This window comes from Manis javanica, chromosome 4, assembly GCF_040802235.1.
Source record: "Manis javanica isolate MJ-LG chromosome 4, MJ_LKY, whole genome shotgun sequence".
NCBI lineage: Eukaryota > Metazoa > Chordata > Mammalia > Pholidota > Manidae > Manis > Manis javanica.
Window position 1 is genome coordinate 165,106,844 of NC_133159.1, and position 27,234 is coordinate 165,134,077.

Consider the following 27,234-nt stretch of genomic DNA (forward strand, 5'->3'; position numbering starts at 1 on the left):
CCAGCCATGATACATGTTGTGAAGGAAAAGTATTGATGCTAAGAGAGCATGTAACAACATAAATATTGAGGACATGATTTCATAGGTAATCTTTTTAAGCACTGCTCAATTTCAACACAGATCATACTGAGGGAGTGTGATGAGGATTATTGTTGTTGTTATTGACAAACACTTCACACTTGCACAGTACCGTTCATCCGAGTGAGTCACAGCTTCATACACACAAGTATCACAATCCCAATTTTATAGATGTGAGGAATGGGCAGTGCACAGTAGTTAAGCATCTTGCCCATGGTCATACTGAGTGAGTGGCTGATAGTTTCAACTCATTCAAACTCCCTTTCAATTTAATTTTGTTTTGCAAGTGCCTCCTAGTTAACAACTCAAAATGAAATTTATACCCCATCTTAAGTTTATGAAAACATACTTGATTTCAAGCATATATCCTCAACCTTTAATGGTCATTTGTTAGTTCTTATATGAAAAGACATTTATTCTTTTTTTTTTTTTGAGAGGGCATCTCTCATATTTATTGATCATATGATTGTTAACAACAATAAAATTCTGTATAGAGGACTCAATGCACAATCATTAATCAACCCCAAGCCTAATTCTCAACAGTCTCCAATCTTCTGAAGCATAACGAACAAGTTCTTACATGGTGAACAAGTTCTTACACAGTGAATAAGTTCTTACATGGTGAACAGTGCAAGGGCAGTCATCACAGAAACTTTCGGTTTTGATCACGCATCATGAACTATAAACAATCAGGTCAAATATGAATATTCGTTTGATTTTTATACTTGATTTATATGTAAATCCCACATTTCTCTCCTATTATTATTATTAATATTTTTTTAATAAAATGCTGAAGTGGTAGGTAGATCCAAGATAAAGGTAGAAAACATAGTTTAGTGCTGTAAGAGGGCAAATGTAGATGATCAGGTCTGTGCCTATAGACTAAGTATTAATCCAAGCTAGACAAGGGCAGCAAAACATCCACGGATGCAGAAGATTTCTCTCAAAACAGGGGGGGTGAGGTTCTAAGCCTCACCTCTGTTGATCCCCAATTTCTCACCTGTTGGCCCCCCTGCAACTGTGCCTGTCTTAGGTTGTTCCTCTCTTGAGGAATCTTACCCGTCTCTGGCTAACCAGTCATCTTCCGGGGCCATACAGGGAAATGTAAAGTTGGTAAGTGAGAGAGAAGCCATATTGTTTGCAAAGGTTAGCTTTTTACTTCTTTGCAGATTTATGCCCTGTGGCTTCTATGCCCAGCATTTGCCATGAGGTATCTTTACCACTTGGAAGAATTATGATACTCAGTAATTTCGATATGAGGCACAAATTCTACTTAAGGGTTGTAATTAGGAAGGAAGAAGAAAAGCTTTAGAAGTAGCAGACGGAAGAAAACATGGGAAGATTGATTATTTCTTTGACATATCTTCTTGTAGTGTAACATAAGCATGTATAGGTTTTAAACTACTAATTAAATTGCATGCACACATTAACATAATAGGAATACAGCTACATAACCAAAGCAGACCTACAATTACCAGCCATATCCAGTGAAACCAAGAAAACCAGTTAGGCACCCTAGGCATTTGTGAAAACTTATCAATTATATGATGGATATTGTCTCACTGAATTTGAATAGTTTGAGAAAAATCAGACAAATTAAAACAACACATTCCTGGGAACTGTTCACATCCCATATGTTCTTTTAACAGTAGATAGTCTATAGTCGCAAGATTTTGGAGCACTGCAACTTGCACTTCTCCTAATTCTTGGTTGAGTTCCGACAGTATAGATCCAGTCAAATTTGTTGTTTCACTGTATGCACAGGCCAGCTTAGATATCTCCTTCGTCATTCCAATGGCAAGTCCAGGAACTGGTAGGATGAATGTAGCTACAACTGCAACAGTGCCAGGATCTTTGTTGAAGTTTTTTGATGATCATCTTCTGGAATGACTCTTCCAGAGAATGTTGATGTTGGAAGTTCTTCTTCATATCGTATCTTAATTCGTTTTCTGGGTAGCCAAATTAGGCTTTGATCCTCTGTATAAACACAAACAAACCCTTTGCCCACCCTTTGATATGACCTTTATACCATTGTGAAGAACTTATTGGAGATCACCACACAGGAACTGCTTTTTTTTTTTAAGAGAAAGGAATATTATCAGAAAAATGTACTTCCATAGCTGATCATCTGACACCCTTTAAATGATCAAAATTAAGGATATTTAAAGCATGCATTAATCGGTGATTTGCAGGTGGTTTTATCCTATCAGGGAGTAATCCCCCTTTTCTTTCTTTTTTTTTTTTTTGTTATCATTAATCTACGATTACATGAAGAATATTATGTTTACTAGGCTCTCCCCTATACCAGGTCCCCCCCACAACCCCTTTACAGTCACTGTCCATCAGCATAGCAAAATGTTGTAGAATCACTATGTTGTTCAATTTTTATTCCTCACCAAAACAAGCAATAAGATAGCAATATCCATAACTTCAAGCATGTAGAATACATAAAGAGAGTGTAAGATATTTCCTTCTAAATAATTATCATAACCCACTATGACCCTATATAGTTTCAGGTTTTAGAAACATTATAAAATTATGACCTGCTATTACTTGGTCTTGTATCAAGCCTATACAGAGAGCACAACTTTGCTTCAGAAAAGGACAATAAGCATGTTTTATCCCCTTATGAAAGACAAGGGAGTTTCCTGACAAGCATTAGAATCACTAAATCCAAGTTGCTCTACAGTCTAGGGTAAGGTTAGGACTGAAAAGTGGGATACAACTCAAAGTGTCATCTTTCCTGTTTAGCAGGGTGGGGGTAATGGCAAGAGGGCTCAAGATGAAAGAATGCTGTGAACTATAGAATGTGGGTGAGAGAGGGCTTGTCTTTTTTTAAAACTGAGTGACTCAGTTTTGTTTTTGTTTTTGTTTTTGAGAGGGCATCTCTCATATTTATTGATCAAATGGTTGTTAACAATAAAATTCTGTATAGGGGGGTCAATGCTCAATGCACAGTCATTAATCCATCTCAAGCCTAGTTCTCTTCAGTTTCCAATCTTCTGAAGCATAACATACAAGTTCTTACATGGTGAACGAATTCTTACATAGTGAATAAGTTCTTACATGGTGAACAGTACAAAGGCATTCATCACAGAAACTTTCGGTTTTGATCACGCATTATAAACTATAAACAATCAGGTCAAATATGAATATTCGTTTGATTTTTATACTTGATTTATATGTGGATCCCACATTTCTCCCTTTATTATTTTTATTTTTAATAAACTGCTGAAGTGGTAGGTAGACACAAGATAAAGGTAGAAAACATAGTTTAGTGTTGTAAGAGAGCAATTGTAGATGATAAGGTGTGTGCCTGTAGACAATGTGCTAATCCAAGCTAGACAAGAGCAATAAAACATCCATGGATGCAGAAACTTTCTCTCAACACGGGGGGGGGGGGGTGAGGTTCTAAGCTTCACCACTGTTGTTCCCCAATTTCTCACCTGATAGCCCCCCTGCGACTGTGTGTCTTAGGTTGTTCCTCCCTTGAGGAATCTTACCCGTCTCTGGCTAACCAGTCATCTTCCGGGGCCATACAGGGAAATGTAAAGTTGGTAAGTGAGAGAGAAGCAATATTCTTTGAAAAGGTTAGCTTTTTACTTCTTTGCAGATTTATGCCCTGTGGCTTCTATGCCCAGCACTTGTCTCAAGGTATCTTTACCACCTGGAGGAATTATGATACTCGGTAAATTCGATATGAGGCACGAATTCTATTTAAGGGTTGTAATTAGGAAGGAAGAAGAAAAGCTATAGAGGTAGCATATGGAAGAAAACATGGGAGGATTGATTATTTCTTTAACATATCTTCTTGTAGAGTACCTTAAGCATGTATAGGTTTTAAACTACTAACCTGCGCACACATATTAACATAATAGGAATACGGTGACATAAACAAAGCAAATCTATAATTACCAGCCATCTCCAGTGAAGCCAAGAAAACCATTTAGGCACCCTAGGCATTTGTGAAAATTTGTCTATGATATGATGGATATTGTCCAACTGTACTTGAACAGTCTGAGAGAAGTCAGACAAATTAAAGCAGCCCATTTCTGGGATCTGTTCACATCCTGTATGTTCTTTTAACCGTAGATAGTCTATAGTCGTAAGATTTTGGAGCGCTACAACTTGCACCCCTCCCAACTCCTGATTGAGTTCCAACAGTACAGATCCGGTCAAATTCGTTGTCCCACTGTATGCACATACCAGCCTAGACATCTCCCTCCTCATTCCAATGGCAAGTCCAGGAAATGGGGTGGACGCAGCCACAACCGCAGCATCGCACGGATCCCTGTGGAGGCTTTTTGATGATCATCCCCTGGCATGAGTCCTCCAGAGAGTGCTGATGCCGGAAGCTCCTCCTCATATCGTAGTGACTCAGTTTTTTAAAGGGAAAAAAGTTGGATTCTTTATGTAAAAATACCTTGAACAGGAAACAAAAGCAAAAATGAACAAGTGGGACTATATCAAACTAAAAGGCTTCTGTACAGCAAAGGACACCATCAGAACAAAAAGGCATCCTACAGTATGGGAGAATACATTAATAAATTACATATCTGAAATTTCTTTACCTGCAAGATAAATTTGAGAATTGTGGAAGTCTAATGAATGTTCTTTTTGGTTTATTTATTTATTTTTTTAAGTTTTCCAATATTGCTCTTTGGCTCTTGGAAGGAAATGAATGTGTCTTCCACTGTCATTTTCTGGCTGATGACTTTGAAAAGTTATCGTTCAAGGTTGGGTTGAAAGTTCTCACCCGTATATATGTGGAAAGAAAACAAACAGCTGCACACATCATGATCATGAGTTACATATGTCTGTACAGTGCTGTGACACCAAGAAGTAGGGTTAAAATAGGAGCCAACTTAATTAACTGTAATCCCAATACCAAGTGCATAGGTTCCAATTTTTTAAATTAATGCATCAAAAATCTGGATACAAAGTCCATGTTAGAAATAGTCAAATTCTGGGAAAAAAGCAGACAGTTAGCAGGAGTCCATTAGGAACTTGGGCTAAAGATGTGCAAACTAGAATTAACATTTTGAAATGTGTACATTGGGGCAAAATTAATGGCACAAAGAGGCAGATCCTCAACGAAAAGGAGATTGTTTAGGGACCTTGTATTTTCAGTGACACCTGGTACTGCTGTCTCCTCAGCATAAATGAATCTTAGGCTGCTCAACTAGTTTGTTGCCTTTCAGCTTAATAGTATGTGAGATTATCCACCAGTGTGTATCATTCATTCACATGTTTGACGATGAGCTATTTTAATGCCCACTTTTTAAAAAATGAAATTTGAATGGCCTTGCCTATATTTGGGAAACCACCTGGAAAACCAAAAATAATAAATAACATAAAGAAGAAGAAAAAAGTTTGCTTATCAAGCCCAGCTTTGACAATCTAGCTTTGTCCCTTTGGGTATAACAGCCAATTCATTAGAATATGAGGACCCATTATTGAACTGACACTGAAAAATTCCAAGTCAGAGTTGTAGTAAAGGAGATTTTTACATCAAATAGGAGGTCATCTGCAAGTGTAAGATTCTTTGAGTCTCTTTGAGGGGTTACTATTCCAAACCACCCTAAAAATCATGTTTTGATGAAATCTCTATAGAAGGTGCACCTTGCCAAGAAAATCCAGTTAGTATATATATCCCACTTGAAACTGACATGATTTTTAAAAATTATTTTTAATTTGTGAAACAGTGCAGGTTCACAATCTTTAGCTGCAGTTGTGAAATCCAAAGAGCATGAAAAAAATACATGCACACCAAGTAACTCCTTTGGCAGCAAAATCTGAGCTAATATGAAATCATTTGGAGTTAAACCCGATCAGAGCAGATATGAAGCTAGAGATAGCATTATTTACCTCACTTGTGAATATTCGTAAATTTTATTGCAGAAATATGTGTGGATTATGGAACACCAACTGAGACCCTACCTATCATATCACATATGATCTAAGCATCCTATTACTTTCTTGTATTTGAATAATGCCATATTCTGAAACAAATCTAGCCCCAGTGATTTTGGGAAAGGGATTATAGACCTTTACATAGAACTATAGACATACAAGAATCCATCTTATAAGTTTGCTATATTATAACAGGCTTTTTGAAAATATAACTTTGAATCGTAAGGGTATAAATTAAACCACAGCTATATCTAAAACTACGTAAAGTCAAGGTATAGTGAATTCTGTTTCGTTGGGCTTTCAAGTTTCTAATATGTGCATTTGTTTGACCCTTTATTTCCCACTGTGAACCTGACTCAGTGCTGCTCGATCTTCTGCTGATTCAAATATGGATGATATTTGTAAGCTGCTCCGAAGTACAGGTTATTCCAGCCAATCAGGAGCCAAGAGACCACCCAACTATCCTGAGAGTTATTTCCAGAGAGTGCCTATCAATGAAGCCTTCATCAGTATGGTCATTGGCCGACTAAGATCTGACGACGTTTACAGTCAGGTGGAGATTAAAGCTGTTAAGATCTTAATGATCCAAAAGACTGCTTTCCCTTTCCTCTTCAATTACTCCTTCCCTTCTTTCTTCCTTTAAAGAGTAAAAGCAACTAAAAACTATCTAAAACCTTTTGAACTGTGCTATGGGATAATAGAGGAAACAGGGATGTTAATTTGGGCAGAATTGGAGATTCAGGGAGGAGATGGGATTTGAGCTATATTTGAAAGATGCTGCATTCTTTTAGTCATTCATTCAAGAAATGGTTACTGAGTGTGCATTAGATGCCTGTCTGTGTGCTCGGTGCTGGGGATCCATCGCTGATGAAGGCAAGCCATACCCGTAATGAGCTTGTAGTAAAGATAGAAGACAGAGAGCTAAAGGGATTACAGTAAAGCAAGACGAGTGTTATCTAAGGGGAAGCACGGGGTGCCATGAAGTATATAACAGGGCCAGCAAGATTGCGACAGGTGACAAAGGGGACATTTAGGGCAGTCCGAGCAAAGGAGGCAGCACAAGCAGGGCTGTAAAGATCCTGCAGCATTTGTAAGTCATCTCCCTTTCCTCTCCAGTATATGTATCATTCACTTACTTAAAAGGATGAGAAAATTATCATTTGACTTCTATTTTTCTGAAATGAACATAATTTTATGTATTTTATATACTTTCTTACTAGAAGAGAATAAAGAACTGTACCTGTGATAATTTATATTGTATACTTGTGATAATTTATGATAGACTGTTATTAATCACAGTGAGTACGTGCTCTGTGCAATTGTTTAGGTAGCCTGTTTTTTGTATGAATAAGTTAAGTGTAAAAAAGAGACCTTTTTTTCCCTTTTTTTTAAGACAACTTAAAGTCAGGAGCTACCTGCAAATCCCAGGTCTCCATAATACTTGTGGACATTTATTCAGAACCCAGTATAAACCAGAATCATTGGAGTCAAAGATTCCTAACGCAGGAGGTTATGGAGCCTGGGGACACATCAGCATTTAGAAGACAGGCAGACGAGCAGCCAGCAGAGCAGAGCGAGGAGAGGACCCGTTGCCCAGAGGATTGAAGTGGGAGTGTGACAAGGAGGCCACCGAACTGAGTGACGGTGAGGGTGTGAGTGACCCCAGGAAATCCCAGGAGTGATGGTGGAGGCCAAGCTTCAGGAAGTGGGCAAATGGCAGCAGAGAGATGAGTCTGTGAGTTCCGAGAGATTGGCTGTGATGGGAAAGACAGAGACATGTGCTAGTGAGAGACATGGGGTTCAAACTTTTTCCTTTTTCTTAAGGAAGACTTTGAATTTGGAAGAAAGATGACATTATGTGGTTGGAGAGGAGAGGGAAGGCCCTGGTTACACTGCATCCCTTATAATACCACAGTCTGAGAATTGCATCTGGTGCCCAGGACCCTCAAAGGAGGTGGCTTGTGAGAGACTGATAGGCCCCAGGACTGGGTCATTTATTTGGCACCTGTATACATTTAGATGTTGTAACAGCTCCCTCCTCCGGGTGATCCAGGTCTCGGCGTATCCTTTGCCTGAGCATCGCAGCACGGCCATGCTGTATGTGATTCTCTACTTTGAACCTTCCATCCTTCACACCCATCAAGCAAAAGTGAGGGAGATAGTGGATAAATACTTTCCAGATAATTGGGCAAGTATTACTATTGATCTGTCTTTTCTCTACAATGAGGTTGTTGCAGAACTGACTTTGTATTCTTTTGGCCTTTAACTCAGAGGTCAAAATGTTGTAAATAAGGAGACAAAATTACTGGCAAAATTACTTTAAGTGTGTTGAGAATTTTATAAATCATAACATGAAGAAGAAAAAAATCTGAGTAAAATTTCCTGACCAACCTACTGGTTTTTCTCTTCAATGGATACTTTGAAGGTCAAACTATGCATTAAAATATATCTTGCCTTAGCTACTGAGATTATAACTGTTATGTAAGCATTTCTTTGTTCTTTTCTATTTTATGAATCTAAACCATCAGAGTTTATCTAATTTGTCATTTTATGAATAAGAATTTCACTTTTATAATGTTTTATCCCTATGTTAATGTTGATGGGGCTGCTGAAGTGTAAATACTGCAGGAATATGCTGTAACTTTTTAAATGTTTCACTTAAAAGCAGTAATTCTTAAAGGAATAGAACTGACTTAACACACTTAATTTATATGAAATATTCTCTTTGCGCATAGAACTTTAACAAAGTACAGTGAATCAGATCATTTTGTAATTCAGGTAGCAGATTTTCCTTCACTTCTTCCCAGCCATTGAATCACAGATTACCTATGATAAGGGACCTGGATGAGGAGCTTTCCTGGGGAGGACACAGCCTACACAGAGGAGGTGATGCTTTCTATCTAACTAAGAGTGCGTCACACTCATGGGCTAGCAGTTGAACAACCTAGGGGAAAACTCTGGTAGTCTAACTTCATTTGCCTAAGCATAATTAAAGAAGTTTTGACCACAATGTTATAATCAGAAACGGAAGCGCCTTTAATATTAAGAAAGGTCAAAATCCTGTTACATAATGTTTACAAGATGTACTACTTTAAAAAAAACACCCTGGCACATGGAAATAAAGGAGTTAAAAAAAAGATATGTCAGGCAAGTGGCATCCAATAAAAAGCTAGTGAGAAATAATAATATCACACCACAGAGAATTTTAAAGAAAACACATTAATAGGGACAAAGAAGGATCATATGTGTGTGTCATATTAAAAAGAATAATCCACACTCAGTAACATACTCAAAATATATAAAGTGTGAAAACTCAGAATAATGTGGAAAATTTGATTTTTTTCCTTAATGATAGGAAATTTTAATGTACTTCTTTTCTATATATAATCCTGCTCCCCCCAAAATACATAATGGATGTTCCATGTGTATTTGAAAAGTTGAATATGCATTGGATCACGAAGGAAGTCAAAAATTCAACAAAGTTAAAAAAACCAGTGTTAGACTAGGGACTATATTCTCCTGCCATAGTGCATTTGAATTAGAAACCAAAATTAAAAAGATATTTTTAATGTTTGGAAATACATATACTCCCAAATAACTTACATTAAAGAGGAAATCACAATGTAAATGAAAAAATACTAAGACTTGCACCGTATCAGAATGCTACACAGTGAAGCTTATAGGAAATGACTATAACTTGAAGGTGAATACAGAAACTTAAATTCACTTACTTGAAAAAAATTAAAATTAAATGGGTTAGATATTAAGCTTAAGAAGTTAGAAAAGGCAGAGTAAAAGGAAGTTGATAATATACGAGCAGAAAATTTATTGAACTAGACAAAAAGGAAATGAGATCAATACAGCAAAAGCTATTTTGAAAAATGTAATAAAATAGATATTTATTTGGTAAAACTGACTACAGAGAGAGAGCAAGAGAGAAATTTCAATATATTAAGTTGGAAAAAGAAGACCTAGGACAAAGAATTTTTAAAAGTATAAGAAAACCTATGAACAACTTTATGCCAGTACATTTGAAAACTCTGCGAAATGGACAAGCTTTTTAAAATTATAACTACCAAATATGAGTCAGGAAGAAAAACAAAACATGACTAGTCCAGTAACTATGAAAGAAATGGACTTGGTGATCAAATCTCAGTGCCTAATCCACTCCCACCAAAAAGAAAGAATCACCAGGCCACAGGAATTCACAGGTAAGTCTTGGCAGAGCTTCACTGGCTCCCCAGCTTTAGACACACTGAAGTGGGTAGGTACAGAACTGCAAAAATAATGCTGTTTCCTCCAGTCAAGGGATTTTTACAACTTGAACTCGGGACCCCTTGAAATCTCTACCTTCAAGGGGTCAGTGAGGTCAAAACTGTCTTCATAATAAATTAAGACATTCTTTGCCATTTTGCTCTCATTTCTTCCCCAGCATACAGGGCAATTCCAGAGGCCACGTGACAAGTGAACCTGCAGTAGAAACAGAATGTAAATCCAGCTGTCTTCAGTTAAGCCAGACATTACAGAGACTTGAAAAAATATCAGAACAATGCCAGTCTTTTCACAAATATTTTTGGGAAAACTTGAGGTTTTTTTCCTTTGTTGTTAAAAAAATATGTATGTTAGCATGTAAAACAAAAATTTATGTTGTTTTTTTTTTCCTGAGGGCTTTTTTTAAGTTATTAATTGAACATTTAATGGTGCTGTAGGGCCAATTATTATCCTTTTATAGGTGGGGAAACTGAGGTGTGAAGACATTTAGTTACTTGCCCAGGGCTACACCACAGGCAGTGCTGGGCTGGACCCCAGCAGGCTCTTTACCCGCCAGGGGATTTCTAACGACCCGCAGAGCCTACATCCAATGGTGGAGCCAGACTGAAGTCCCTGATTCGTTTCTCCTCCCTTCTTTCCAGCGGTCCCTCGCGCGGGCTGTCCTGAGAGCACCACCCCCACCCCACCCCCTGCTCCTGGAGTCTCTGCCCCATATCCTCCCCTTTCTCAGTCCCCTCTCTCCTTCTGTGGAAGCATATCCTCAAATAACATTCTCAGGAAGGTAGATCAGAGGAAATGCGAGTCCTTGTGTGGCAGAAGCAGCCACAGCATCCCCTGTCCCAGCACCCTGGCTGGCCCTCGGCAACAGGACTTCCCCTTATTCACATCAAGAGACAGGGTCCCTTTCTTCCCCCGGACGCTGTGGTAGCGTCGGGATTCACTCGGGTCGGAGGGCTCTTAATGACACGTCGTGAACAGCGGACTGAACAATGCTGGTGTGCGGCCTTGACCTCTGTTTCTGCTCTGAGAACCGCTTCTGTGCCGGGAGGTGCGGACTTGCTCTAGGGAGGCCCGCGTCATCCTGGCTGGCCACCAGCAGCCTGGAGGTGGGGTGAAAAGCCCAACAAGACCTGCAGTAAACAGCCCCCGGGGCCAGCCAAGGCACAAAGCCTCAGGCCAGGTCAAGGGTGTCTCGGTCACTACGTTTTGGGGTGGTTGTCAGGTGGGAGTAGGCAGGGAGACAGCTCACAGGCCCGGAACCTTCTTACGCTTGCTGGATGGCAGGCTGGGGGGTGCTCGGCGGGCGTTTCCCCCTTGGGAGTCCGCTGGGGGCCGTGCGGTCCGCAGCTGCCCTGAGCAGGCCACGAGCCACGGCTGGTCTTGTTAATGTCGGCACGCGTGTTTTACATTTCTGAGGTATTGCTCGTTCGGGAGCCCCCGGTTCTTTTTTCAGAGCACGCAGTTCTGTTTTAGGGGCAAAGTGGCTTTGCAGGGAGGGGGCTTTTGGGTCCTGCATTTTCTCTTTTTTCTTTGTGGGTTTTTTTTTCTTTTCAGTCGTGGGACCTCCTAGCAGGCACTGTCTTCGGGGTCTGGTCTGCTCTCCTTTCCGCTCCTGTATGCGAGGGAGGTCGGAGGTCAGGAGGAACCCCCAACACGCTCTGTCCCCGTTAACTTCCAGAGCTGTCCGAACATCTGAACCTCAGGCCCCTGCAAGGAAGTCCTCTTGCCTCTGAGCAGACCGGTCCTGCTGTCGCTCTGCCATCTGGAGGGACAGCTGGGGGAGCCCCCGTGTCACCTGCCGTCCTGCCCTTGTGCCCCCCTCTCTGTGATGCTGGATCGGGGCGGCCATGCCAGGCCATCCCTGATCGGCCTGTTTTCTGGCCCTCGCTTCATCCCCACCCAGCCGTCCTGCCAAGTCAGTCCTGACCTCCGCCAGGAGTTGGTCAGTCCCTTGTCTTCAGACTGTTATTTCTCCTGTCCTCTTTGCCACATGAGGCAGATATGCTGCAGGGGCTGCAGGTGGACGGCTCACCAAGAGGCCATGGTGTGACGGGCCACAAGCTGGGCTGGCTGGACACGTGGGGCCCCTGCCCGTAGAGGCCCGTCTGGCCTAGGGCCGGGCGGCACCTGGCAGCCTGTCACTACAGCTCTGGCTGGAAATGAACCAGGAGGGGCTGCATCCGGAGCCCAGCGCAGGCATCAGCTGCAGAGCCAGCTCGGGGTCCACTCGGCCATTGGAGGGAGGCACCCCCGGCCTCTACCCTGTCGCCCCTTTCTGGAGTCTCATGGTTCTCAGCACGTGCACAGCTCAGAGCATCCCTCTAGGGCTGACCTGGGGCGGCAGCCAAGGAAGGCTCCCCGGAGGACCCTGAGGCAGGGAGGCCCCAGGAGGCCGGTAGGGGAGCGGCAGGGTGTGGGGGCTGAGTCCTGCGCCCCATGCCTCCCAGCCTGCCAGGGGCCAGCAGAGGCCCAGAGATGTTTGATGAGGAGAGAGAAGAGGTCCATGTTTAGTGTTATTTTAAATTAATAATTTTTTCTTAATTTCTCAGTTTTAATGTGTAATATGATAAATATTATTCACTATAACCCCCATTTAAAGAAAAATTCTTTGGGGTCCTCAGTAACTTTTTAAGGGCTGAGATTAAAATATTTGAGCTCTAGTCAACGTCTCTGCTTTTTTTCCAACCTTGATTTAGCATTTTTCCATGAATTAGTAGCAACAATTCATTCTTGCTCCAAAGTGTTCCTAAGGAAGAACTCTCACCTATTATGTATTTTGAAACCCTTAGTTCTTCAGGGATGGAGTTTAAACTGGAAGGAGGGGGCAATGTCTTCTCTAATTTTGCCTTGAAGTGAGTAGGTATTTAACAAATACTGAATGAGTGTCTCCTCTTTCAGGTAATTAGTATTTACATGGGGATCACAGTGAATCTAGCAGATGCTTGGGAACCTTACAAAGCTGCAAAAACTGCTTTAAACAATACTCTAGACCTTTCAAATGTCAGAGAACAGGTAGGTCTGGCTAATCGAGAAGGATTCTGTAAAAACTGTAAGCCTGCTTTCTGGGGTAGGAAATGAGTTAAGTACATTTCCCAAGGAATTTGGGTGATGTCCACATAGACATTTCAGTGCAATGATTAATGAAAGGTGAATTTTTCACATCCAAATAAGATAGGTGATTACAGGTTTTTAACTTACGTGAGTATTTGTAAATGAGAGACTTGGGTTCTAAGGAGGAGTCAGCATCCTAAGATGAATCAGTAGGTCATATGGCTCCAGTTGGCTTCACTTATTCTTGTTAAACACCTTCTCCTATGGATAGAACTGCTTTCACAATGAGCTGGAATTTTAGTCTTTTCATTAGTAGGACAAATGTTGAGGATGGTAACCGAAGGTGTACAACATGCCCTACCATGCCCTGTCATTGTAATTTCAGTTCATTTCTGATGTGCAAAATAAGCAGCAAGACTCAAGACATTGATCTCTAAATGGCTGCATTCTGTCCCTTTGATTAGCGCACAAGGCAGAAGAAAATACCTGAGTAAACAGAGGAATAAAAAATAAAGCCTTTTAATAGGGAAATACCCTTGACATTTCTAAACAGTTGCCTTCCTCAGCCTGGCTGCCTGAGTTTTTCAGTTTCTAGTGGGGATGGAGCAATATTGACTCAACTTCAGCATGTTTTATTCAAATAACTTGAATTCCATAAATAATTCACAAAAGACAGTATCACCGTTGGCATATCTCCTAGAAATATATTAGAGAAAGTGTCACTTCCTATGCTTACTGGCATCATAGCATTAATTTTTCATTACTTAAATTACTTTCTAAAACTGCAATTGCTTATTGGCAACATTTTAAGAGGTTCTCAAAGTCTTCTGATGAAACACCTTATAATAGTTTTAAACTAAACTGACTAGGTTAAGGCTGTTTTAACATTTAACTCTTGCTTCAGGTAAAGCAGACAACCAAATTTTTAAAAGGCTGGTTTGAAAATTCAGTTTTGCCCTCCCGCAGTGTACTTTGTCAAGCTTTCCTATGCCTGCAGAAGTCTCATCTCCTGAGGTTTCTGCTCTGCTCTGCTCTCTCATCGGCAATAACAGGGAGAAAGGCAATCGAGCTGCTCCCTTTATGTCTCTTTTCTGTCCAAGTTAAGAATAGAAAGGGTCCTAGGAACCGCTTGATTCTCTTCTCCAGTTTACATTTGAAGAAACCAACATGCAAAGGTTAAATCTGAATTCACACCAATAGTTAATGTAAGCACAGCCAGAATTCGGATTTAGAGTTCTCTTAATTCTAAGTCCAGTGCTCTTTCAAAAGTGTCCAATAAACCACTCGCCTTTGAGCCTTATCCACTGTAGCCTGTATGTTACTCATCTCATGTAGAAATGTTATCTGTCAAGGGATCAATTTGAATGTGATTCACTTTCAAGATAAATAATTTTCTTTTTTCATGTAATTCAAGTTTTTTTTTTAATTTTCAAAGGCAAGCAGATATGCAACTATCAGTGAAAGAGTACATGCTCAAGTGCAACAATTTCTGAAAGGTTATTTGAGGGAGGAGATGGTTCTGGACAATATCCCAAGGCTTCTGAACTGCCTGAGAGACTGAAATGTTGCCATCCAGTGGCTAATGCTGCATACAGCTGACTCAGGTAATGGAAGAAAGGGGTGGCCATTTATAGCACCCTATAGAAAGGCCTTCAGAATTAAGATCTCCTGCATGATGCAAAGCTGGTTAGCCCTTGGTTGAGAATCAAGTTGCTTTTCTAAGTTGTTTGTGTGTCTACTTGGAAAAGTCAACAGCCCACCTGAACAGCCCCCTATCACATACTGTTAGGTGCTAGGGAACATGAAGAAATTTACCTCCACATTCAAGGAACTTGTCACTGGTCACATTGGGGAGATTGGACGTATATGTATGAAAAAGTATAGCTGCAGATCTGCAAAAGGCAGAATAATGCATTCCCACCCCCTCTCTCAAGCATGCCCATGGCCTAATCTCTTCAACATGGGGCATGGTAGCAAAGGGGGAGTAAGGTTGCAGGTGCAACTAATGTTGCTGGTCAGCTGACTTTGAAGTAAGGAGATTATCCTGGATTTTCTTAGTGGGTCTAGTATATTCATATAAGAATCCTTAAACTGAGAAGGAAGCAGAAGAGTCAAAACTAGAGAAACCCATCATGGAAGAGACTCAGCAGGCCACTGCTGGCTGTAAAGATGGGACAGTCCACGAGCCAAGGAGCACGGGCAACCTCTAGATGCTGAAGAAGACAAGAGAACAGATTTTCCCCTAGATGCCCCCGAAGGAACCCAGCCCTGCTGACTCCCTGATTTTCTTTAGCCCAGTGAGACCAGTGGCAGACTTCTCATCTCTGGAACTGCAAGAGAATAAATTTGTGTCATTTTAAGCCACTGAGTTTGTGGTAATTTGTTGCAGCCACCATGGAAAACTAGTCAAAGGGCCAAGCCAGGAAACAAAAGCCAGATGTGTGAAACAGACGGTTGATGGGATCTGAGTCCAGAGCAGGAGAGACAGTGGAGGGGCGGAGGTGACTGGGGCAGGCTCCACGCAGGAGGCAGGAGCTGACCGCCCCTTGCTAGGACTTTGAAGTAAAAAGAATTCTAGACTGGAGAAACAATAGAAAAAAGGTGTGATTTTGGAAGTACAAAAAACATGGGCCCATTGAGCTAGACAAGAGTGCTTAATTACAGAAAGTTGGATCTTAGTGTTTTCTGGGTCATGGTCCTCTTTGAGGCCCCATGGGCCATCAAGTCTAGTTGTTTCACAGATTACATGAGATGCCTCCACAGGGTCTGAGAGACCATGACTTTAAAGCCCCTGGTTTAATAGAAAAATAAGTGGGTTAAGCTAACCGGAGTTTGTTCAGAGCTGATGCAGTTCCTTATATGTAGTAAGTGCTTGATCAACATAACTCAGGGATTCGTTCATCCAGAGCTGTGTGCCCCTTCCCCTAAGACCCCTAAGAATCGTGTTGTTCAGCATCCCTGGAGAGCCTCTGCTTTACTTTTTTCATCAACGGTTTTCTTGAGAACCTACCCTGAGAAGGGTACTGCTTTCAACACTTCCTTGTTCTCTCAGGTAAAGCTGTGTCTCTAAAAAACTGTTCACACCAGACTATTCTGCAGCCTGCCCTGTAACACAGTAGCCCCATCTCAAGACTCTCAGGCAAGGTGTTCTTCAGTCCCCCTCGCTGCCACGTGTCCGCTTCATGGGGGTGGGGCAGGGAGGACAGGGGTTGGATTTCTTCATCCCTCACAGCTGAAAATGAAATTTCTCCTCAGCCTTCTCTCTTCATGCTAGAAATCTCCGTCTTCTAAACTCTTCCTCATAAGCGATGCTTCAAGTTTTGTTTTGTTTTTCTGCCTTTTGCATGTTGGCCTAGAGCTTGCTCCAAATTAGTTTACTCAGAGCATGAATACCATGGCTAAAGTTCTAATCATCTAATGGACCTGTTTTTAGTTGAGTTTATTTTTTACATAAACTCCAGTTCTAATTTGAGGATTTTACTACGTTGACTCAGTTTGTAATCTTCTTTACCAAGAGTCTTACTTTCTCAGGCATATAAACAACTCAAGCCCTTGATTTATCCTATCATAAAACTAACTGCTGTTTTACAGTGAGTCAGCCTCATCTTCATCTTCCTATGTCTGTGCCTGACAGTCGAGCCTGCATTCGGGGAGCCAGTGTTCTCCTGGATTGCACCCCTCCAGGGGCAACCTCAGTCTGCCAGAGTTCTCTGCTTTTATCTTCAGCCACATCTGTTTTCCGTGTTTGTCCCTGACCACTGTCTGACCTGACTGCGCAAGGTCATAACTTACCAGAAACAAACGGTTTACCTATCTGGTTGTGAGTCATATGTGGGAAAAGTAACTGCTTATTTAGCTTTTCTGGTGTTGTGATCATGGTGTGCAGGAAGAAAGGCATATTTCTCATACTCCCTCTGGTTGACCTGCTACAGGCATTTCACACAGGCTCTGGATGCTTCCGCAGTGCCTTGTAGCTGCTGAGGAAGCACACTCGGAGTCAACATCATCTAGGCAAGGCCGGCCTGCTGCAGTCTGACCCCAAGGTCGCCAGGATTCCCGCCGTTCTCTGGGTGTGAATTCTAGAGGGTCAGATCTTCTAGGGGAGATCAGGCGTGACAATTGGAACCAAGCCTGGCTTCTACCACGGAATTAATTGTCAATGTGTAGAGCTGTCCCCTGTCCAAAAATGAAAGCCAATTAATACCAGAATGTTTCTTGAATTACAAGTAGTATATAGACAGGTGGAAGTCCTTACAAGGTTGCCTTTTGCTTTTTAGTTAGGCAAATGTGAAGCTGAAAAAAATTGTCTATGTAAATAAATACCTTCCCTGATAAGTCCTGGAAAACACATGGTAAGTCGCCACTGCAGTTTCCCTTGAAAACTGAGCCCCTCTCCAGGTTGTCATGGTCTCCTTCTGATGGAGAAACTTAGAAATCAATATATTAAATGGCCTTCTGCAGGCTTCCCCGTAACTGAAGCACCAGAAACGCCCCTGACATACACTCATACAGCATCGTCATTCTGGACATGCCCGACACCCTGAGGTACCAGACGGAGGGCCGGGAAAGCAAGGACGTGCATGTGTGGTACTAGAACAGCTGCCAGGGACCTTGGACCTTATCAGCTGTGACCTTTTTGACAGTATTTATGGTCTTAAATTTTTGATTTTGACTATTTGTACTTTGACTTCTAAATATTTTTGCCTTATCCTATTTTCTCACTCTTTCTTAGAGAAGTAATTGTGCCCATAAGCCAATTGCAGCAAATAATGGCAGTTTTTTATTCTCTCTACTTTTTCTTTTTTAACATGTTGTTTATTTTGTTTGAAATAGTTTAGCTTGGCGGCAGCTGGCAGGCTGAACAGGGAATCAGGACATCAGTGATACGGTCACTCACTGCTGTTTTGGAAGCTTGGTCTAGTCTCCCTGGGCCTCGGTAGTGGACAGTCCAGAAAACTGAGTGCCGGCCATACCCTCTGGCCTTTACAAGGAACAGAAGAGTCCCAGGTCTGGTTGGCAGTGCCACATGTTCGTGTGGGTATCCCTTTCTTCTGCTGTGTCTGGGCACCCCAAGACCACTCCAGCTTCAGTAATTTGCTAGGAGGACTCAGCATATACTAGTACTCATGGCTATAATTTATTACAGCAAAAGGATAGAAAGCAAAACCAGCCAAGGGGAGAGGTGCAAAGTCTGGAGGAAACCAGGCAGAACCTTCCAAGAGGCCGCACATGGGACACGTTTACTTACCCCAGCAGTGGGTTGTGACAGCATGAGTGAGATGTTGCCAACCAGGGAAGCTTGTTAGCAGCTCAGTACCCAGGGCAATTATTGGGAGCTGGTGTGTAAGCCTGGAACCTACCCAAATTTCAGTCTCCCCAAAAGGAAAGCAATGGTTGATCATAAGCCACATTGTACAAACAGAAAAGCCATTATCAGACCATTTTTATCGGCTCTCGAAATGGCAGAACTTCAAAAAATCCAAGTTCCCACATGTCAGCCAAGGGCTGCTCTTTTTTCAACTGTATATCACAGGCGACATTTCATGTCAGATCCAGTTGTCATATTTAGTAGTTTAGTTGTACTTAACTCTGTAGCATACATGTCCTATAATTTATCGTGCCGTTACCAATACACATTCTGCTTATTACTTCATAAATGCTTAAAATAAATGAAAATGAAGGAAAGTATTTAAGAACTCACACTTCATCAATATTTTCTACACATTTAATAAATTGGAAACTCTTCTCTTCCTATGTCTAGCCTGTAACCCAAACAATAAACATCTTCGTCAAATCAAGGACCAGATTCTCAGACTCTAGGTACAATCCCAAGATCCTCTTTTAGTTGCTGTTGGATACTGCACAATTTGAGTTTATACTTAAGGAGGTAAAAATATTGAATGAATAATCAATTCTTAGGTTTGTTCAATGCTTAAGAAGATAAGGATTCGGTAGCTTCGTCTCTGATTCATGCCACAGATTCCAGCTGTCTAAGATAGTTCTTACAGAAAAAGGACAGGTTACACATTTAATGAGCATTTCATACCTACTGTCCTTGGGGATACAGTGATGGAAAAGTGCACAAGATTGTGGAGTACAGGCTAGTGAGGAATATGGGCATTAATCAGAGAATCACGCTGATGAAAAATAAATATAAACTGAGATACACACGCTCAAGGAAAGGAACCTCATTCTGCGAGTACCAGAAATAAGGGGTGTTGTACTAGCCTTGACGACTTCCCTAGGAGAAGCGAGAGCTTCCGAAGGGACCTGGAGAAGCAGCCTGCGAGGGTTAGCAAAGAGAAAGGCTGGGAGCATGATGAACATTCTGGAGAGAGGACGAACATGTCCAAGTCCTGGGTGGGAAGCAGCATGACCAGTTCAAGGACCTAAAAGACCAGCTGGCTGGAGGGAAGAGAATAAGAAATAAAGGTATGAAATGAGAGTTGGGGAAGAGTGAGCCCCCTGCCTGCCCTTGCAGGATTCCAGTCTTCACCTGAAAGGCCAAGAGAACCTATTAGAAAGGTTGTAAGTAGGATGGGTAGTTTGCATTTAAACAAGGTCAACTTAAGGACTTTAAAGATTTTGAATTCACTGGAGGAAGTTCTGAGGTTATTCTTATCCCGCAAGAAGCCTCTTTGGATATAAGACTGGTAAATACCCAGGAATGCCAGCACCAGCAACCTTGGGGGTTTGGGTCAGGTGGGCCCAGGAACTAGCCCCAAATATTAATGCCCATTTAGGACCAATACTCACCTTGACTCAGCCTGGTTAGTGGTATACAACATGTTTCTTTATCTTCTAAGTATGTGAGGACACTGTTTTCCCTATTTAGTAGCCCAGGAAAAGTAGATACTGATTCTTAACATAATGTTAATGGATGTGCTGAGTGTTTTCAGTGACTTGTTTAAGTGTAATTTTATAAGATCAGAGAAGTGCTATCCCTTTTTTAAAATTTTTATTTATTTTTTTATTAAGGTATGATTGATATACACTCTTTTGAAGGTTTCACATAGAAAAACAATGTGGTTACTGCATTTACCCATATTATCAAGTCCCCACCCATACCCCAATGCAGTCACTGTCCATCAGTGCAACAAGATGCCACAGATTCACTATGTGAGAAGTGCTATCCCTTTTTATCTTTTTAATAATGTTAATGTTTCCCCTGTGAATAGCAAAGTATTATTGAATACCTACTCTGTTCCCAACTAGGTGCTAGGAATCTAAAAGTGAACAAGGTATATCCGTACCCCCAAGGAGCTCTCAGTATAGTCAGGAAGAGTGACAGATTAAGCCAAGATAAAAAACCAGTAAAGATCCAAGAGCTGGAACCAGGCATCTTATTAGCTGGTCAAAGTAAAACTGGCCTTTCAGAGGCAGGTGAATTGCCCCCAAGGAAGAAATGTGCTCCAGTTAGCGTCCTGACCTAAGTTAATGCTAGTGACCCAAGAGTTGTTGAGATCAGGACAGATCTGGGTCATCTGCCTGAACAAGCCTGCTTTCCAATCATAAATCTTTACCTGGAATCTATTGGAATAGAATGGGCAGCTCCCTTCTGTCTTTTCAGGTAGCAGAAAAATAAAAGCCTACAGATCAATCCAAGTTGTTGTCAGAGATCTTTGAGGAGAGAAAGATCTGGTCGAAAGAAAAGAAAACCAACTACGCAATACAAATCGATCAAAACGAGGATACATTTGAATTTCTGACATTACAGCTTGGTCCTTTAACTTGTATTTTCATTTGTCCCCCCGACCCCAACCCTTTTTCTAGAATCCCTTTCTGATTCTCCTATAAACACACCAATTGGTTCCATGTTTTTTCTCATCTTTATATGAAGATGCAGCTCCTAATTTAAGGACCATCCCCTATCCCAAATCCCATATTACAAGATAAGAAATCTGAGTTCACTCTGAGGGAGTATTTGAAGAGCTGAAGCCATTTGGTCCATAAAGAAGATCTCGGGGTGAAGTTTTTGCTGCTTTGTCCAATGGCATTGATTGATCCCAGGCACTCAGATAGAGCAGACTGTATAAATAGTGCTCACTGTTCCCATCTTATGACTTATCATTTCATTGATTAAGCATCCTGCCTGGTTACTAAATTCCTCTTCACTGGCCTTGCAGAATCCCCCCAATTCTGATCCTTTCATTGGCAGATGGAGTCTGCTGCCCCGTTGCTCATCTTTTCAATATTCATTGTGAGGCTGAGGAGCAAAGGATTTAAGAGGAAAATGAGCACTTACGTATACTTACCTCTTAGGAGCTCAGTGAAATAAACCTCCATACCTTTGTACATACCTTAGATATGTTTTTAAATTTTGTTTCCAGAAAAACAAAAACCAACTAACCCTGAGTTATACCATTTCCTCCTCTGTTCGACTCTGTAAGTTTAAATTTTATGAATGAGTGAATTAATAATCAGAATTATTGGATAATCAAAGCAAGGAAGAATTTTTTTAGGTGACTTAATTCATTCTCCAGTTGTCAGACAAGATAATACTCAAGTCTTCCCTGACTAATTAAATTAGAATCATAGAAATTGTTACCTAGAAAAGACCTTAGAGCAATGGTCATCAAGTTTAATTTCACATTGGAAATGCTGCTTCCTGGGCCTACACAAGACCTGAACCAGAATCCTGCTGGGTGGAGCATGGGATTCTGAAAATGTTAAGGCTGTCCAGGTGATGGACAGCCTTAAAGCTCTCAGAGATGCTCTAGCCTTGCCCCTCAGTTCATTTGAAGTAGTAAGGCTTAAGAGATGGCCTCGGGGTAATGTTCAGGCATATATTTTTGTAAGTTGGGTTTCACACAGGCTTTCTCAGGAAACTGCCCAATCTGGATTTCTTCTTAAGTAAATCTCTTCTGTCTCTTCAACAGATGTTCAAGCAAATGCTCTCAGAAAAGCAAGCCAAATGGGAGCATTACAAGAAGGAGGGCTCAGAGCGGATGATGGAGCTTGCTGATGTCTTTTCAGGAGTGAAACCCCTAACCAGGGTGGAGAAAAATGGTAATTGCTAAAGAGGCATATCTGTGTTCGGAATGTATACACAGACTGTTGGAAACTGGCAAAGTAGAAAGTCATTATGTTGGTAACATCTTTGTATTGATTTTAACATTGCAAATGAAGGTGGGAAGTTTAGTTTGGGCTGCCTCTAGCTTTGTGCTCCTTTGAGTGGTCTGTGTCACGCCCCTATAGTTTTCTATAGTTTTCTTGTCCTCAATATATGTTAGGCTAAATCAGGGTTTCTAATTCTGTGGTTTTTAGATGCCTTATAGAGTCATAATGCACCCTCCCCCACACTTACCAAAGTATGCAAAACTCATGTGTCAGCTCATGTGCACTTGAGGGAAGGGGAAAACCTCTTAACTCTCACCATCTCAGAAGAATATACTTCATCCAACAATAATCGCTAGGTGATAAAGGTTCTTTTTCATCTACGTGCCTGCCATCTACTGGCATAAGAGGGGACATGCAGACTGGATTTGAAACTAAACGTAACTCATTTACTTTTATTTTAATCCTGCTGCTTTTAGGAAATTTTATCTACATGAAAATTGTTGTATCACTTAAATTTTTCACATAGGTAGAAACCTTTCAAAAATGCCCCTGAAAGATCATTTTGATTTTTAAGATAATAAATCGAACTATTTTTTTTAATGCTCTAATAATAGTTAAAGCTGTCAAATTCATTTCCAATAGTTAATTATGCTGTGAAACTGCTTAATAATATAGCTTTTTATTTTTAGAAAATTACTATTTATAATCAATATGAGCTTGCTTGCATATGTCAGTAAGAACTAAGTGTGTAAAGGATTAATTAAATTCAAAGCCACAGCTATGGGAATTATGGGATTCAGTAGTCTTTCCTTGTCTCTGTATTAATAGAAAATCTTCAAGCTTGGTTCAGAGAGATCTCAAAACAAATACTGTCTTTAAATTACGATGATTCTACTGCTGCAGGCAGAAAAACTGTGCAACTGATAGAAGCTTTGGAGGAGGTAAGGAAAGTCTTTTAAAATGACAGTTCTTGAATCAGAAATCATACTTTCTGACCAACCCAGCAATCTGCTTCTGGAAATATATCTAAGGGACTATTTCGTCAGAAGCAGAAAAGTACAAAAAAAGCAAAATATGCCCACTGTGCTACTATATACAGTGTCCTAAAATTGGGGAAATAATTAAATGACTAGCATGAAGAGAATGGTAGTGAAAAGTTACATTTCAACTGGTGGAAACATGTAATCTTGGAAAATTAATTATGAAAACAACATAGAAACATTGGCGAAATTGTGGTAAAGTAGTAAAAGCAAAAATAAAATTGCACTGCATGTCTCATTTTTAGGTTGGTAAAGACTGTAGACCCAGGGCAAAACTGTAAAGGAATCCACAAGAGTGAAGATAGTTGTATAATGATCATATTCCTAAAGTTTTAATTGTATGCTTAGCTAAATTTAAAATAGAAAATAAACCAAAGTATCAGAACAATAACCATGAGGTCTGTTATTTAAAACATCATTCAATACTTATCTGGAACCCTGTCCAGTTGATGTACATATATTTTTAGAAATATAATAAATATTGTTTTCATTTGATGGACTTTCTTAGCAGACGTTTTCTTATTTTTATGAGGTTTTTACAATCATCACTTGTTAATGGCAGCACAATATAGTACTCCGTTGTTAGCATTTCAGCTTCCCAAGCCATTCCAAACAATCCCCACTTGTACTATTTGGGTTGTTTTTTGGACATTCTAGTCTATAGTACAACTACAAATAACTTTGTAAATCTCAGATGCTTTTATCTTTTCCATTATTTATTTTGGTAATAGCCCAGACCCTTTGAATCATATATATTAAAATTTATATATGAATAAAATATATATAGCATTATATACATTAAAATTTCAGTGGAATGTTTTGATTTAAATACATCAAAAACTTAAAAATGTGCAAGTGCCAACACCCCACTTGTGAGTTGACTTCGTTTTTTAGCAGTCCTGCAAATCTTCAGAATGAAGAGGCTTCTCCAGTATACTTTTATTGATACTAAACTGGAAAGTGGAAATAGTCACTTATTATGTCATATATGTACAGGAAAATAAGCAGTGGGACATTTCCTAATTCTAGAACTTTGTGTCGCCTTTTCTGACCTGGCTTATACAGTTCTGAAATTATAATTTGAAATTAAAAATTTGCCAAAAAATTCTTAGTAAGTAGTGTGCTTTATTTTAGGTGTTTTGAAGGAAAAATAAACACCACAGAGGCCACTCAGAAGTTTTAATTAAATGTATTTATGTAACACAGGTTCAAGAATTTCACCAGTTGGAATCAAATCTGCAAGTATGTCAGTTCCTTGCTGATCCTCGCAAGTTTCCCCACCAAATGATTTGAACCATTAACATTAAAGAGGAGGTCCTCATCACAATGCAGATTGTTGGGGACCTTTCTTTTGCTTGGCAATTAATTGACAGGTAACGTGGACAGCCTAGCATTTGCCATTGATGAGGGCCACGATGAGCATCTCCTTACCATTTATCTCTTTACAGTTTCACATCTATCACGCAAGAGAGTGTAAGGGTAAACCCATCCATGGTTACTAAACTCAGAGCTGCATTCCCAAAGGTAAGCAGAGAGCAGTGAAAACAGTCTCAGACACCAGGGGAGAGTTGGTCTTCGTTATTACTTCATTAATTCAGCCCAAGAATTTTATCCTTTCAGAAAGTTAGATAATTTGAGTATTTTTATAGACTGAAAAGTTGGCAATTTTTCCATGAGAGCACACTTTCAATAGATGCCATAAATATTTAACGTTTGAATTCATAAGTTGCAGTGTCTAACATAAATTATTTTTAAACTAAATAATTTTTTAAAATTTTACCAGTATATAAAAAGGGCTTCTGTCGTGAGTGGCACACGTGGGGCAGCTCGTATGCTCTTCGTGCGGAATCGACATCAAGAGATTTCGGAAGCATAATTTTTTGGTACTTGGGCAGCTAGTGATCGTTGGTCCTGGAGCCCCCCAAAAAAAAAAAAAAATTTTACCAGTATACTAAAAATGTGAGTCCCAGAGTCCTTTTTCTCTAGACATGAATTGAGTCCTTTTATTTATTCATTTAAAACATTCTTGTTGAGGCTCTGCTCCAAAGTAGGATCTCCTCTGAGGTCAAGGAGTAGTGGTGAACAACACAAGCATGGCCCTTGCTCACGAGGTAATTGCAGTTTGTGATAGGTGAACAAATAATTTACTCAGCGACTTCTGATGGAATTACCATGAATATCAGTTCTGAGGTACACTTTCTTTCATGTTTAATTGGGGTTACGCTTTATAATTGATGGAATATCCTAGTTGAATTGTCAACATGTTTTTTCTTTGTGAATAATGCATAAAGTAATGAATGGCACTTCTTATTTGCCATGATGTCTTAGATTGTACTCAGTACAGTAGTCTCATCAACCAAGACGTCTGATTTTTCCAGAGACGAATAGCTGTCTACCGTAGCACCGAGAGACGAGCAGCTGTCTACCATAGCACAGAGGCTGTCAAACTTGAGGGGTGTCAGAGTCACCTGGAAGTCTTGTTAGAGCCGATTGCTGGGCCTCTCCGTCAGTCTCTGATTAAGTCAGTCTAGGGTGGGGCGTGAGAACTGGCATCTCTACATCTCTAACAAGTTCCCAGGTGATGCTGATGGTGCTAGTCCAGGGACCACAACTTGAGAAGCACTGTCATCCAGATGACATTTTTTTTTAATTATATTGTTGTGAGAAACCATTAATTGGCATTGATAAGTTCAGTGATCTTTGGTCTGAGTAAAGCCCAGAGGCATTGTTGTACGTTACTATTCCTGGAAAGAAAGAGATTTCTAGGACTTTTTGAGAAACGTGTATATGTGATTTTTCTTCCAGCTTGCCTCTGCCCTTGATCTTCCCCTTCTTCGTATTAATCAAGCAAATAGCCCTGACCTCCTCAGTGTGTCGCAGTATTATTCTGGAGAACTGGTGACCTATGTGAGAAAGGTAAGAAACGTATCAAGATGATGTTTATTTTTTGCACATGTGTTTTTATTTTCAAAGAACTTTTACACCTGCTTTATAAATGCTAGTGGTAGTAACCCCATTTTATAGGTGTAGAAACTGAGAAACAGATTACAGTGGTTTCTTCAAAGTCACAGAGCTAGTTGGTAAAAGACGCAGATCTAGATCCAATATGTCCTAGTCACAAGTTAAGTTTTCAGGGGAATTTTGGTCCTGGTTTCAGTTACATATGGTGTAGCATGGAAGCAAATAGGCCTGGATTCAAAATTTACCTGGGTCACATACTAACCTTTGTGACCTTTGGCCATTGTACTTAACATCTCTGAACCTCAGTCTCCTAAAAATGTGTCATCTGAAAAAGATACATTTTTTTGCAGCATTTCTATGAGGATTAGCTTTATATCCTGTGAGCAAATAATATTTGAAGGCATGTAGCCCTGGACCTGATAGCAGTTATGAAAAAAACTCTTTGAAGTCCCTCAGCATCCCTTGCAATAGACCAATGGCTGTTTGCACACACTGGTACCTTTCCTCCTGTCATCCTAACATTTTTTAGCAAAGAAAAATAAATGTTCAGATCACGGGAAGATGACAGCGTGAGTAGTTCAGAGAAAATCTCCTCCCCAAAACATATATATTTATGAAAATACAATAAATACAACTATTCCTAAAAGAGACACCAGTGGATGCAGTAAAACAGCCAGGACACATCTACATCTGCGAGAACTCAACATCACACGAAGGGGGTAAGATACAAGCCACGGCCAGGAAGGACCCAAATGCTCCCCCTCCCCAAAACCCAGTGGGAAGGAAGGAGTCGGAATGGGGAGGAAGTGAAAGCCCAGTACTGCTAAACAACCAGCTCTAGAAATCCGCACCTCGAACG

General features: G+C 40.5%; 1 long non-coding RNA gene and 1 other non-coding gene across 9 annotated transcripts in view; one reads left to right on the forward strand and one right to left on the reverse strand.

The window, feature by feature from the left end:
• Positions 1-1,200: 1,200 nt before the first annotated feature.
• The window catches only part of LOC140849286 (uncharacterized), a 38,999-nt gene continuing 12,965 nt past the window's right edge, over positions 1,201-27,234 (reverse strand). Inside the window, exons 2-5 of one of the 8 annotated variants that reach the window (XR_012131008.1) lie at positions 17,224-26,317; positions 13,462-13,575; positions 4,650-10,461; positions 3,414-4,501 (exon numbers count right to left, since the gene is read on the reverse strand). This is a non-coding gene — a long non-coding RNA (uncharacterized lncRNA). Of the gene's footprint in view, positions 4,502-4,649; positions 26,318-27,234 lie in introns of all 8 variants that reach the window. The other 7 variants (XR_012131003.1, XR_012131002.1, XR_012131007.1 and 4 more) reach the window with 7 other exon arrangements.
• On the forward strand, positions 25,203-25,336 carry LOC140849343 (U11 spliceosomal RNA). Its single transcript, XR_012131081.1, has one exon. It is a non-coding gene; the product is annotated as a U11 spliceosomal RNA (small nuclear RNA).